The sequence below is a fragment of the Sus scrofa genome, chromosome 4, assembly GCF_054392235.1.
Source record: "Sus scrofa isolate SSC_HxYL_T2T_F1_AM1 chromosome 4, Sscrofa_HxYL_maternal_Yorkshire_Landrace_v2.0, whole genome shotgun sequence".
Taxonomy (NCBI): Eukaryota; Metazoa; Chordata; class Mammalia; order Artiodactyla; family Suidae; genus Sus; species Sus scrofa.
The window spans coordinates 60,176,511-60,190,165 of NC_139386.1; the positions used below are offsets into that span (position 1 = coordinate 60,176,511).

The 13,655-nt window shown below is 38.4% G+C and overlaps 1 protein-coding gene and 1 long non-coding RNA gene across 2 annotated transcripts in view; both read left to right on the top strand.

Annotated features, from left to right (window-relative positions):
• ZNF704 (zinc finger protein 704) overlaps positions 1–13,655 on the top strand; it is a 271,560-nt gene that overhangs the window by 112,974 nt on the left and 144,931 nt on the right. The window lies entirely within an intron of this gene.
• On the top strand, positions 7,954–11,730 carry LOC146403821 (uncharacterized). Its single transcript, XR_014843662.1, has 2 exons — positions 7,954–8,976; positions 9,706–11,730. It is a non-coding gene; the product is annotated as an uncharacterized LOC146403821 (long non-coding RNA).

Consider the following 13,655-nt stretch of genomic DNA (forward strand, 5'->3'; position numbering starts at 1 on the left):
TTATGATGTTCTTTTTGACGCTGTTTCTTTTCATCAAATGGATCATTGGTGGTTAAGTATGGTTTTCATCTTTTAGCGATTTCTGTCATACAACCTGGTTTGCAGCCAAGCACTCAATAGCCTGAAGTAACCAAAGGTTAGAGACTTTCATTTTGGTGGAGTCTATTGATGGGAACAAGTGTGTGGGAAAAGGAAAGGAACCATGAGCCTATGCTCCCTGCCAGTCACTAGCAATTTAGAGATTTGTTTTCAGACTAGAGTGATTCTCATAAGGAAGAGTGTCTTCTAGCAAATCTCACTAAAAATGACCCTAGAAGATGGCACTTGCTTCGTGAGTCATGATCTAACAGTTTGGGGGTAGGATGCCTTCCAGGCAGAGGACACTCTTGGTGGCTTCAGGGGGTGCCCACCTCTGGCAGACCCCGAGACTGGACAAATTTAAAAGGTGACTGGTCTTTAAGATGTGTAGCCCAGTTAATGAACATATTTCAGAAGAAGATTTAAAATGTGTTTTTCAAAACATCAGATCCAAGTGTCATGGTTGGCAGAGCCCTGGCTTAGAACCAGATTTTGAACAAACTTTGGTGGAGTCACTATAATGATAGAATTGTCGATACAGTTGGATTGTCTGGATGCATCTGCCTCAATACAGAGCTTGCAGTTTATTAAGTAGGGACCTGACTGGGTTCTAGTGTCAAGCTTTTTGATCTCACAGGATTTTGCTCTTTCAAAGTTCCCTAGGATTTTGCTAAGCAATCTTATTGCAGCCCCTTTAGATATTGCTAAACTTCTTCTAGGCGTACGTGAACTCTCCAATAAATGGATGGTCCTTTTTTACAAGTCATTTATTATGCAATTCAATGTACATTTTCTCCATGGAAGCAAAGTTATTAAGTTTACTTTAAAGGATAATTAAAAAAAAAAAGCCAATTTTACATATAATGTAGCCCAAATATAACATACTGGCAATAAAATTTATCCTTAAAAGCATACTTTTTATCAGTCTTTGTGCACCCTGCCTATCCACAGGGAACATCCTGCCACTGAGCAGGAATCTCACCCATCAGAGAACCAGGGAAGAATAGTCAAGTAGATACTTTTCATCTTTCTCTCCAAGCTTCTCCTTCTATTGGGGTTTGAAAAGTCTGTTGGTTGAAAACTAAAGCTGTCTAGATTTTAGCCACACTGTCAGATGGTGGTTTCCCTTGCAAGACACCAAGTTTTGTGGCCAGGTCTAATATGTGGAGTTTCTTATTCAACCTGGAGACTCTGGTGCCTAAAGAATAATAATTATGATGATCGTAGAAATAATAACTGATGCACCTACAGCACTTACTACATACCAGGCACCATTCCAAACACTGTGTGTATATTGATTCATTTGGTCTCTGCAACAACTTTATGAGAATTGTTATCATTTTCTGAATGAGGGAAACCAAAGCGCTAGAGAAGTTAAGAAGGATGCTAAGATCAAACAGTTAACAAAGCAAGATCCGAGATTCCAACCTGGGCAGTTTATCCCTAATGTCCAAGCTCTTGACACTGTCTGACCACCACTCATTCCTCGGACTGTGCAATCTTTTTTTTTTTTTTTTTTTGTCTTTTTGCCTTTTATGGGGCTGCTCCCGTGGCATATGGAGGCTCCCAGGCTAGGGGTCTAATCGGAGCTGTAGCCGCTGGCCTACACCAGAGCCACAGCAATGCGGGATCCGAGCCGAGTCTGCAACCTACACCACAGCTCACGGCAACACTGGATCCTTAACCCACTGAGCGAGGCCAGGGATTGAACCCGCAACCTCATGGTTCCTAGTCAGATTCGTTAACCACCGAGCCATGACGGGAACTCCGTGTGCAATCTTAAGATGCATTTTTCTAGTCATTACATACTCTGCACATAACACTCTGTTATGACGTCAAGAAGGGACAGATGACTGAATACAGTAATGCAGTATAATTCCCCCCTCCCTTTTTAAAAGGGTAATATTTCACATAATCATGTTGGGAGTTCCTGCTGTGGTACAACAGGATTGATCCATGGTGTCTCTGCAGCACCAGGATGCAGGTCCAATTCCCCACCTGGTACAGTCAGTTAAAAGGATCCAGTGTTGCCGCAGCTGTGACTCGGACCTGATCACTGGCTTGGGAACTCCATATGCCCCGGGGCCAACCAATTCATATTTACAGACTGACCTGAATACATAATTAGTTGATTAAAAAAGCAACATTGTCACCGGTGGGGTGGTGGTGTGGGCAAAATAAAGTCACTTTCCCAGGGAATGCCTACCTCTACATTACCTGGAACTGCCAGTGGCTTTGCATGGCGCTGACCCCCATTTGGACTTGATTGATGACGCTGAGCCTTCCCCCCAGAGCTGCTGCTTTTGCCATGGACTTTCCAGAACCCCAGCTTCTCTCATGTGCCCAGCATCCACGTCCACTTTCCTCCCCTCCAAGCCTGCATCAGACGAGATGGTGTGGTCCTCCCCGAGCCCTTCTGAGAGCTGACACTAAAACCAGTTCAGTGCCATTCATTCCAACAAAGCCAAACAACACCAAAAGCCAATGAGAGGAACGTTTCTACTCTTGATGCTGAGAGGAAAAGAAAAACAAGTTTAACCAGAAGAACATGTAGGGTGAAAATGGCAGTAGGTGAAGATTTGTCAGCATTTCCAGGAAACTTAGGTTTTCTTCCACGACATAAAGGTTCAAAGAACTAAAGCTGAATTCAGTCTCATTTCACTGCATTTCTAGCAGTGCAGTCTTAGTCGAGTGAGCAATGATGTTCCTGGTTCACAGGAAAGAGAGTTGGCCTGTGGAAGGAGAAGCTGTGTGAAAGCCCTCGTGCACTGAGTGACAGTCTCTAGTGACGACTTGGATGCTTTGTGATGGTTGGACAGGGAAAACGGGGCATGTACATGCATTTTTTTAAGGGAGAAAAAAGGGTAATGTAAGAAAGAGAGTGGAGGTGGCTTGTGTAGGATTCTGGGACACTGATGACCAGAGAGGTAGGGCTGGGGTGGACTGGGGGCGGGGGTGGAGGTGGTGGGCTGGGCAGTGCTAACACTTATTTTATAAGCAACTTGACTATCAGGGCATCGTCTATAAATACATACTTCTGATTATAGACACAAAGTAATACAGGATATTTTCTATTTTTCTCAGTACATGTATTCCTTTTATTTTAAAAATTCTTTTAAAAAAAGATATCAAAAAAAAAAAAAAAAAAAAAAGAGGCGTTCCTGTCATGGCTCAACGGTTAATGAACCCAACTAGCATCCATGAGGATATGGGTTTGATCCCTGGCCTTGCTCAGGGATTAAAGATCTGGCGTTGCTATGAGCTGTGTGTGGTGCAGGTCACAGACAAGGCTCGGATCCTGAATTGCTGTGGCTGTGGTATAGGCTGGGGAAGCTATAGCTCCGATTGGACCCCTAGCCTGGGAACCTCCATATGCCTTGGGTGTGGCCCTAAAAAGACAAAAAAAAAAAAGATGTTGCGCTGGATTTGGGGTAAAAAGATACAGGAAGTACATAAAAAATGAAACTTTAAACACCAAAAATACAAGAATTGATTCCATAAACCTAGTGTTATAGATTAAAATACTTGCGTGGTTACTAAGTAATTTATGCCCTGGCTTTCAGTAAGTCTGCTTTAGTTCAAAATATTTTTGTAATTCTTTTAGAAAGGGACTTTTCTCAGTATCTCTAAGAGGAATGGTCACTGTCATCTACATATTTAAAATTGTTTTAGACAATTTTGGTCATGACAGTAAAGTTAATTTGTATAAATATTTGGAAAGAAGAGATAAACATTATTATTACATACAGGTATTTTGATTACATACCTGGAAAAATTTAAATAATGAGAAATTAATAGAAGTAATTCTAGAGTTTAATAGAGTGATTGCAAATAAGACCAATTTAAAAAAGAAAGTAATTTATAACCAGTAAGAAAATATAACCAAAAAAAATCTCAATAGCGAAATAATGTGACTGTTAAAAGTAATTTTACTAAGTATATGATTGATATGAAGAACTTCTAAAATTTTTTAAATATGAAAGAAGATGATTTAAATATACTCTTTTAAATAATATCAACATGCTCATTCTTCATAAATTTGTTGTAAGATTTAGTGCAGTTTTCTCTGGACTGTTTCAAAATTTTATTTACATAATTATAGTATTGATCAAAATTCCAGTAGGATTTTGAAAGTAGAACTGCATGTGAAGAGGGGAAGAAATGAGACTACAACTTAAAAGAATTTCAAAATTGGAGTTCCTATCATTGCTCAGCGGTTAACCAACCCGGCTTGCATCCATGAGGACACAGGTTCAATCCCTGGCCTTGCTCAGTGGGTTAAGGATCCGGCATTGCTGTGAGCTGCAGTGTAGGTCGATGATGCAGCTTGGATTCTATGTTGCTGTGTCTGTGGTGTAGGCCGGCAGCTGTAGCTCCGATTCAGTCCCTAGCCTGGGAACCTCCATATGCTGCAGGTACAGCCCTAAAAAGAAGGAAAAAAAAATCCAAAATTTATTAAAAATAGTGCACATGTGAGGAGACTGTCAGAGAAATCCATATTTGAAACATTCTGTAAACCAACTGGCCTAGACTTGTCATGTTATAAAAATTAGAGAGAGGGATGGAGAGAGTGAGAGTGGGAGAGAGGAAGAAGGCTGAGGAGGAGTGAGGGAGAGACGAAAGAGGAAGAGAGATGGACAGAGAAAGAAGAAAGATGGTTAGAGAACATCTACTAAATGTAATGGGTGATTCCCGGTCAGATTTTTTTTTTTTTTTCCAGCCACATCCATGGCCAGGGATCAAATCTAAGCTGAGGCTGTGACCTATGCTGCATGGTGACAATACTGGATTCCTTGTACAACAGTCATCACAACCCAATTTAATTTATCAATTTTAAATGTACTATTTAATGAATTTTTATAATTGTGTGTAGTAATATAACCACCATCACCATCAAAATATAGATGATAATTCCATCTCCTGAAAAATAAATAAATAAATGAACGGATTCCTTAACCCACTGCTTCTGGGCCAGGGATTGAACCTGTGCCAAGGTAGAGGCAATGCCAGATCTTTAACCAGCTGCACCGCAGTGGGAACTCTCCTGGATCTTTTTTTTTTTTTCTTCTTCTTCTTCTTCTTTTTTTTTTTAAGCTATAAAGTTAAGTGTGGGAAAATTGAGGAAATTTAAATATTGACTGTGTATAATAATATTGAATGAAATAATGCATTGTGGTTATAAAGGAGAATGGCCTTGTTCTTAAGAGATGTATATTGAAACATTTAGAGATGAGGTGTCATGAGGTCTCCAGGTTAGTTTCAAATAGTTCAAAAAAATGCAAAGGTGTGTGCAAGCACTGATGTATGTTAATATTAAAGAGAAAAATAAAATGTGACAAAATTTAGTAATTGTTGCATCAAGGTGAAAGATATATAGGTGTTCATTGTAGCCTTCTTTCAGCTATTCTGTAGATTTGAAATTGTACAAAATAAAGTGGGTGGGGGAAAGAGTAACACGTGAGAGAGACTATTAAAGAAAATTCTTAACATGTTAGTAATGAGGACAAGAAGCCCTGCCAGATTCTGTACTCCGTGAACAAGCAGTTTTTGATGGTGTGCTATGTTCTGTATTGCTACAGTGGTTAAAACAGTAATGACACAAAGCTAAATAGCGATCACAGGGCTGAACTAGACAGCCACAGGCTTGGCATAACTAAGAATTTCTCACAGATAAATCAATAGTGAAAGGCAGGATTACTTATGAAATCATAGTGAGATAAATTCTTAGCAATTTTCCAAAAAAATCACCTTTGTCCTTCCATTCAAAATAAACACTGAACTAAATTATATTGGATAGAAAGTAAAAAAATATGTACATAAATATAAAAAGAAAAACAGGGGTTCCCATCATGGCTCAGAAGCTAATAACCTTACTAGTATCCATGAGGACACAGGTTCGATCCCTGGCCCTGCTCAGTGGGTTAGGGATCTGGCCTTGCTGTGAGCTGTGGTGTAGGTCACAGACATGGCTCGGATCCCTCGTTGTTGTGGCCATGACTTAGGCCGGTGGCTATAGCTCTAATTCAACCCCAGCCTGGGAACCTCCATATGCCACGGGTGTGGCCCTAAAAAAAGAAAAATATAAAAAAATTTTAAAAAGAAAAAGAAAAACAGAATTATAGGAGTGACATTCTAAGCCTAGAATAAAGTGAACAAATCACGAAGAAGAGAATCAGAATGGATAAGCAGTGCGGTCCTACTGTACAGCACAGGGAACTATATCCAATCTCTTGGAACAGAACATGATGGAAGATAATATGAGAAAAAGAATGTATATGTATGTATGACTAGGTCACTTTGCTATACAGCAGAAATTGGCACAATATTGTAAATCAACTAGACTTTAATAAAAAAAAGAATCAGAGATTTTAACTATATAAAAATGAAGACCTTATTACATTGAAAATATGAAGAGACTGAGTTGGAAAACAACTTGCAGGTTAATATTTTGATTATTATAAAGAATTCATTCAAATTGTTTTAAAATAATACCCAAATTCAGGGAGTTCACGTTGTGACTCAGTGGAAACGAATCCGACTATGAACCATGAGCTTTCGGGTTTGATCCCTGGCCTCGCTCAGTGGATTAAGGATCTGGCATTGCTCTGAGCTATGGTGTAGGTTGCAGACGCAGCTTGGATCTTGCATTGCTGTGTCTGTGGCATAGGCCAGAGTCTGTAGCTCCAGTTTGACCCCTAGCCTGGGACCTCCATGTGCCATGGGTGCGGCCCTAAAAAGCAAAAAAAAAAACCCAAATCGGACGAGATGAATGGTAAAGGCCAACCACAGCCATTGCATAAAAGAAAGAAAACTAGTAAACAACTATTAACTAAATCATTGCAAATTAGGCAATTAATATATCAACTCTAAAGTCACTATGTTTTTTTTTTGTCAGTGACAGTAACTTGCTGGAGAGGTTGCAGACAAGCTTCTATCCTCTTACATTGTTGGTAGCATTATAATGGGTAGGGTGAAAACTATGTGCAAAAACTTGTTACTCATATTATTACTACTTATAAAAGTGAAACATTGCAAGTGAGTTAGATGTTTAGCAATAATAGACTATTTAATGAATTATGATATATGCCCAAAGGAATATTGTGCAACTATTAAAAATAATGATTATGGAGATTGTATGAAAGAATTATTTTGAAATGTGAAGATTTAAAATGTTGAAAAATTACATGCATAATACAAATGATATTTTTAAAGCCAACTTTATGAGTTGTTCTTTATCGTTAAGATAAATATTCCTTCATCTTATCAAAGATTTTACCCTTGAGAGTATATCTTTTTTCCCCCATCAAGGAAGAAAAATAATTCAGTGAAGTCTCCCATGTAAGGCAGCATTTATCTATATGTTAGAGCTAATTTTCATCACTTACCGTTTCTAGAATTGTCCAGAGAGATAAGTATTCAAACAGCTATATTTATTGTTGTTCTTCCTGTATAATTTTCTCATCTTTCCACCCTATCATTTTTTACCACACTTAGAGTAAATCAACAAACAGACTGAAGGAAGATATTCCCTAAGAATGATATATTTGGGATATTCCACTAAGTGAGGGTTACTATTCTAAATTTTTTTCCTACCTTAAGCTTTGGCCCTATCTGTATACAAACTACAGAGGTCTACCTATACAGCTGAGTAGTGTCTGTACTTACCTGCTCTATTAACACTGAAAAATAACTTGTTGAAAATAACTTCATAATTTGTTTTACCTTCAAGCACTTTTCATGGCTTCCTAGATGCCACTATTATAAATTTAGAAAGGCAAACTCTTAGGACAGCTAAATCATTACCATCCATACTTTTGAACAACTGAAGGTGGAAAAGGTGGTATTCTAATTTAAAAACTATTCTATGTCATATATATAGAAAGAATGAAACAAAGATCATAAAACCCATAATCTTCTCTACATACATTATCAGTAAATTCTTTGCAGCTAATCTAAGCAAAATCATGTTTTTATAAGCAAGATATTTGATGCTCCATAGTTATAGCAAGAATATTAGCTGATTTGTTGGGACCCAGTGTGGTTTTTGTTTTTTTTTAAATCCCTAAGTTGACAACATAGTTAAAAAATAGCTGAGTGGGAGTCCAGCTTTCCAGAAGATGGAGTAAATATACTTTTCCCTATTCCTTTTCCTAAGAACAACTAAAAACTCTGGAGATTTTATATGAAACAAACATAAAGGTGAAAAATAGAAGGAAGAAGGCAGACTCGCTAGAGACCTGGGGACCAGAGGAACAACAGGGAGGTGAGTTCTCTAGGTTTTCTTTTTGCTTCACATAGCCTAGACTTGTTGCTAAAGAAGCAGACAGGAAATGCCAATAGCACAGACCAAAAAAGCTCCAACAACAACCAAAAGGCCTGCTCTCTCCCAGCCCCAAGGCAGGAAAGGGGCAACCTGGGAAGACAGAAAAATTTTACACAATAACCTTTCTACTGCAGCCAAACACCACAGAAAAAGCTATGTACCCCACCTCCCCACCCCCGCCCCATAGAAACCCAGCAGCCTAAACCTCCACCGCCTGAAGCTCTGAGGGCCCCAACCCTCCCCCTGGGGTGTTCCAGAAAAGGCCAACAAGGGAGCCTAGATTTCACCCCCACTGGGAGGTAATGATCCCTGGATCCCAACAAATCAGTTGAATACAAACTTTTCCACCTCTAGTTGATAAAAGATTCACTGAACCTCAAACAGAATAAACCTAAAGAAATTTATGCCAGACATACTAGGTTTCTTCACACACACACACACACACACACACACACACACACTCTAGTGGTTCTGTGTACCTTGCAGATTTGGGATTTGACAATGTTCACAATAATGTGAGCCAATTTTTTTTTTTTTTTTTTTGCTTTCTAGCGCCATACCTGTGGCACATGGAAGTTCCCAGGCTAGGGGTCGAATGGAAGCTGCAGCTGCTGGCCTGCGCTACAGCCACTGCAATGAGGGATCCAAGCTGTATCTGCCACCTACAGCACAGCTCATGGCAATACCAGATCACTAACCCACTGAGCAAGGCTAGGGATCAAATTGGTGTCTTCATGGATAGTAGTCAGTTTCATTACCACTAAGCCACTACGGAAATTCCTATGAGCCAATTTCTTAGAATAAGATAATTTCTCTCTGTCTCAGAGATACAGAACTAGTAGAATGCATGTATGTGTGTGTGTGTGTGTGTGTATCTGTACATATACAAGTATATATAACACAAATGTATATACAGCACATATACACATGTATATGTGTGTGCTTTGTATATATAATACACATATATACATACATATATATGTATATATAATAGACACATATAGAATACATACACACATACACATCCTATTGATTCTGTCCCTCTGAGAGATTTTATTTAAGGAATTAACTCACATGACTAAGGAAGATGACAAGTCCAAAACTGGCACAGTAGGCCAGTAGGCTGTAGATCTAGGAAGAGTTGATGTAGTTCAAGTCTGAGGACAGTCTGCTGGAAGAATTTCCTCTTCCTCAGGCAGGGGAGGTCAGTCCTTTTTCTAGACTTTGTTTTTGTTTTTGTTTTTTTTGGTTTTTTTTGTTTGTTTGTTTTTGGCTTTTTAGGGCCACATCCACAGCATATGGAGGTTCCTAGGCTAGGGGTTGAATCAGAACTACAGCCACCAGCCTACACCACAGCCACAGCAATGTAGGATCCAAGCTGAGTCTGAGACCTACACTACAGCTCATGGCAATGCCAGATCCCCAACCCACTGAGTGAGGCCAGGGATCAAACCTACATCCTCATGTATACTAGTTGGATTTGTTTTTGATGCACCACAGTGGGAACTCACACTTTTTCTATTAGGTCTTCAACTGATTGAATAAGGTCCACCCATCCAATCAGGATTATGGAGGCTGGTTTGCTTTACTCAAAGTCTTACTGATATAAATGTTACTCTCATCTAAAAAATACCTTCACATCAACATCTAGAATAATGTTTGACCAAATACCTATCTTACCCTAGGTAGTGCAGCCAAGTTAATAGATAGAATTAACCATCACACCAAGGTGTACCATAATGACACTTCTGAGTTTTCTTTGTCTGAGACAAAGAAAAAAATCTTGGAAGCAGCCAGAATAAAATGATACCTTACCTATACGGGGAAAAATAATTTGGATGACAGTAGGTTTCTCAGCAGAAACCATTAAAAAAAAATGACAGTATTTTTCATTTGTTGAAAGGAAAGAGCTGTCAATCCAGCATTTATACTTAGCAAAAATATCCGTCAGTAATGAATAGAACATCATGGCATTCTTAAGTGGAAGAAAACTAAGAGAATTTGTTGCCAGCAGATCTGCCCTAAAATAATAGCTATCAGGAAAGAAGAAAGAACATGGTAAGCAAAAATATGTTTAAATACAACAGCCTTTTCTTCTCTTGAAGCTATTATTACCTGATACCAAAGCTAGACAAAGACAGCATAAAAAAATAGACAGTGTAAAAAAATATGAGAGAGCACTTTCTCTCGTGAATATAAATTTTAAAATCTTTAACAAAGTATTAGCAAAGAGAATTCAGCAGTATATAAAAGACGTTTTATACTCTAGCTAAGTGGGGTTTATTTTAAGGATGCAAGGATGATACAGTATTTGAAAATCAATTACTATAATCTGTTGCATTAACAGGCTAAAGAAGAAAAATTATAAGATCAGATCAAAGCAGAAAAAGCATTTGACAAAGGTCGGCATTCATTCATAATGAAACTCTAAGAAAAAATAGGAATAGAGGACCTTCCCAAACCTGATACATAGCAACAAATATTATGTTAATGGTGGAAAAATTGCTTTTCCTGTAAGATTGAAAACAAGACAAGGATGTCTGTTCTTAACACTGTTATTGAAAATATTGCTAGAAGTTCTAGCTATTGTAATATAGCAAGAACCTGAACTAAAAAGCCTACATCCTGGAAGGGAAAAAAAAAAGCTGTCCTTATTTGCAGATGACATAATTGCCTATATAGTATATTCCAAGGAATCTATAAAAACAAACAAACAGGGACTTCCTGTTGTGGTTCAGCAGAAATGAACTGGACTAGTATCCATCAGGTGGATTTGATCCCTGGCCTCGATCTATGGATTAAGGATCTGGCACTGCTGTGAACTGTGTTGCAGGTTGCAGATATAGCTCGGATCTTGGGTTGGTATGGCTGTGGCGTAGGCCAGTAGCTGTAGCTCCGATTCGACCCCTAGCCATATGCTGCACCTTCGGCCCTAAAAAAGCAAGCAAACAAGCAAATAGACCAAAAACCCTCCTAGAGCAAATGAGTTAAGTACAGTCACAGGATACAAGATAAACATACAATTGTATTTCTATATGCTAGCGATGGATACTGAAATTTAAAATATAGTATCACAATTGCTCAATGGAAAATAAATGTATACTTAAGTGTAAATATAACAAAATATATATATAGTACTTACGTGCTAAACCCCACAAAACTACTGAGAGAAATCAAAGACCTACATAAGTGAAGAAAGGAAGTGTGTTCATGAAGAGATGTAACTTAAAAGTAATGTCAATTCCCCCAACTTGATATGCAGTTCTAACATAATTATTCTCAAAATCCCAACAAGATACTTCATAGATGTAGACAATATTATACTAAAATTAAATGAAATGGCAAAGAAACTAGAACAACTGAAACAACTTTGGGAGAAAAGATCAAGTGAGAGAATACATTTCAAGACATAGAGTAATCCAAACTGTGTGCCGTTTGCAGAGAGAAGGACATATAAATCAACAGGACAGAATAAAGAACCTAAATATAGACATATGCAAAAATGCCTGATTTTTGACAAAGGCGTAAAAGCAATTCATTGTAGGAAGGATAACATTTTCAACACTGGTGAAGCAATTGGACACCCTTAGGCAAAGAAGAACAAAACAAAAAAAGAACCTTAACCCAAGTCTCATACCTTTTATAAAAATTAACTCAAAATGTCTCATGAATTTAAATGTAAAATATACAGCTAGAAAAAACAGAGGGAAATCTTTGCAATGTAGGACAAGGCAAAGAGGTCTCAGAATTGGCACCAAAAAGAACAATTCATAAAAATTTGTAAATTGGACTTTACTGAAACTTAAAAATTTACTTTACAGAGTTACCATTGAGGCTTAGCAGTAACGAACCCAACTAATTTAGATGAGGATGGGAGTCTAATCCCCAGCCTTGCTCAGTGGGCTAAGTATTTGGCATTGCCATGCACTGTGGTATAGGTCACAGACCTGGCTAGGGTCCTGCATTTCTGTGGCTGTGGTGTAGAGATGGCAGCTGCAGCTCTCATTCGACCCCTAGCCTGGGAACTTCCATATGCCACACCCGGGGGCCCTAAAAAGAGCAATAAATTAATAATAAAAATTTTCTTTGCAAAAGACCCTATTTAGGAGGTTATAAAGGCAAGCTAAAGAGTGGGAAAAAATATTTGCAAACCACATACCCAACAAAAGAATAAAATCTAGAACATATAAAAATTTTCAAAACTCAACAACAACAACAAAATCCAAGTGATCAAAGCAGAACATGGGCAAAAGACATGAACAGACAGTTCATTTAAGGAGGATATAGAGGTAGCAAAGAAGTACATGAAAAGATGTTCAACACCATTAGACATCAGGGAAATCCAAATTAACTGCAGTGAGATATTATTACATGTCTATCAGAATGGCTAAAATAAAAAATAGTGACAACACAGAACTCCTGTCGTGGAGCAGTGGTTAACAAATCTGACTAGGAACCATGAGGTTGCAGGTTCGATCCCTGGCCTTGTTCACTGGGTTAAGGATCCGGCATTGCTGTGAGCTGTGGTGTAGGTCACAGACTCGGCTCAGATCCTGGGTTGCTGTGGTTCTGGCATAGGCTGGTGGCTACAGCTCTGATTTGACCCCTAGCCTAGGAACCTCCATATGCTACGGGAGTGGCCCTAGAAATGGCAAAAAGACAAAAAAAAAAAAAAAAAGTGACAACACTGAATGCTAGGGAAGATGCAGAGAAACTGGATCATTCATATATTTGCTGATGGAAATATAAAATGTTACAGCCTCTCTATAAAACAATTTCTCAAATACCAAACATGCAACTACCATAGGATCCAGCAATTCTACTCAGCAACATTCATCCCAGAGGAATGAAGAATTATGTTGACACAAAAATCTGTACATGAATGTTTTCTATCAGTTTTATTTATAATATCCAAAAACAGGAAGCAGGCAAAATGACCTTCAGCGGATGAATGATTAAATAAGCTGTGGTACATCCATACCAAGGAATGCTACTCAGCAATGAAAAGGAATTGTCAATTATTGCTGAGTGTGGGGGGGAAGCCAATTCCCAAATATTACATACTTACTATGCAATTCCATGTATTTATTTACCATTTTTTGAGATGACTATACTATGGAAATGGAAAATAGATTACATAGTGGTTGCCAGGGGTTAAGGAGAGGGTCAGGGTGTGAGGTGAGTGGGTGTGGCTATAATAGATCAACACGAGGGATCTTGAGGTGATGGAAATGTTCTCTTTCTTGACTGTGTC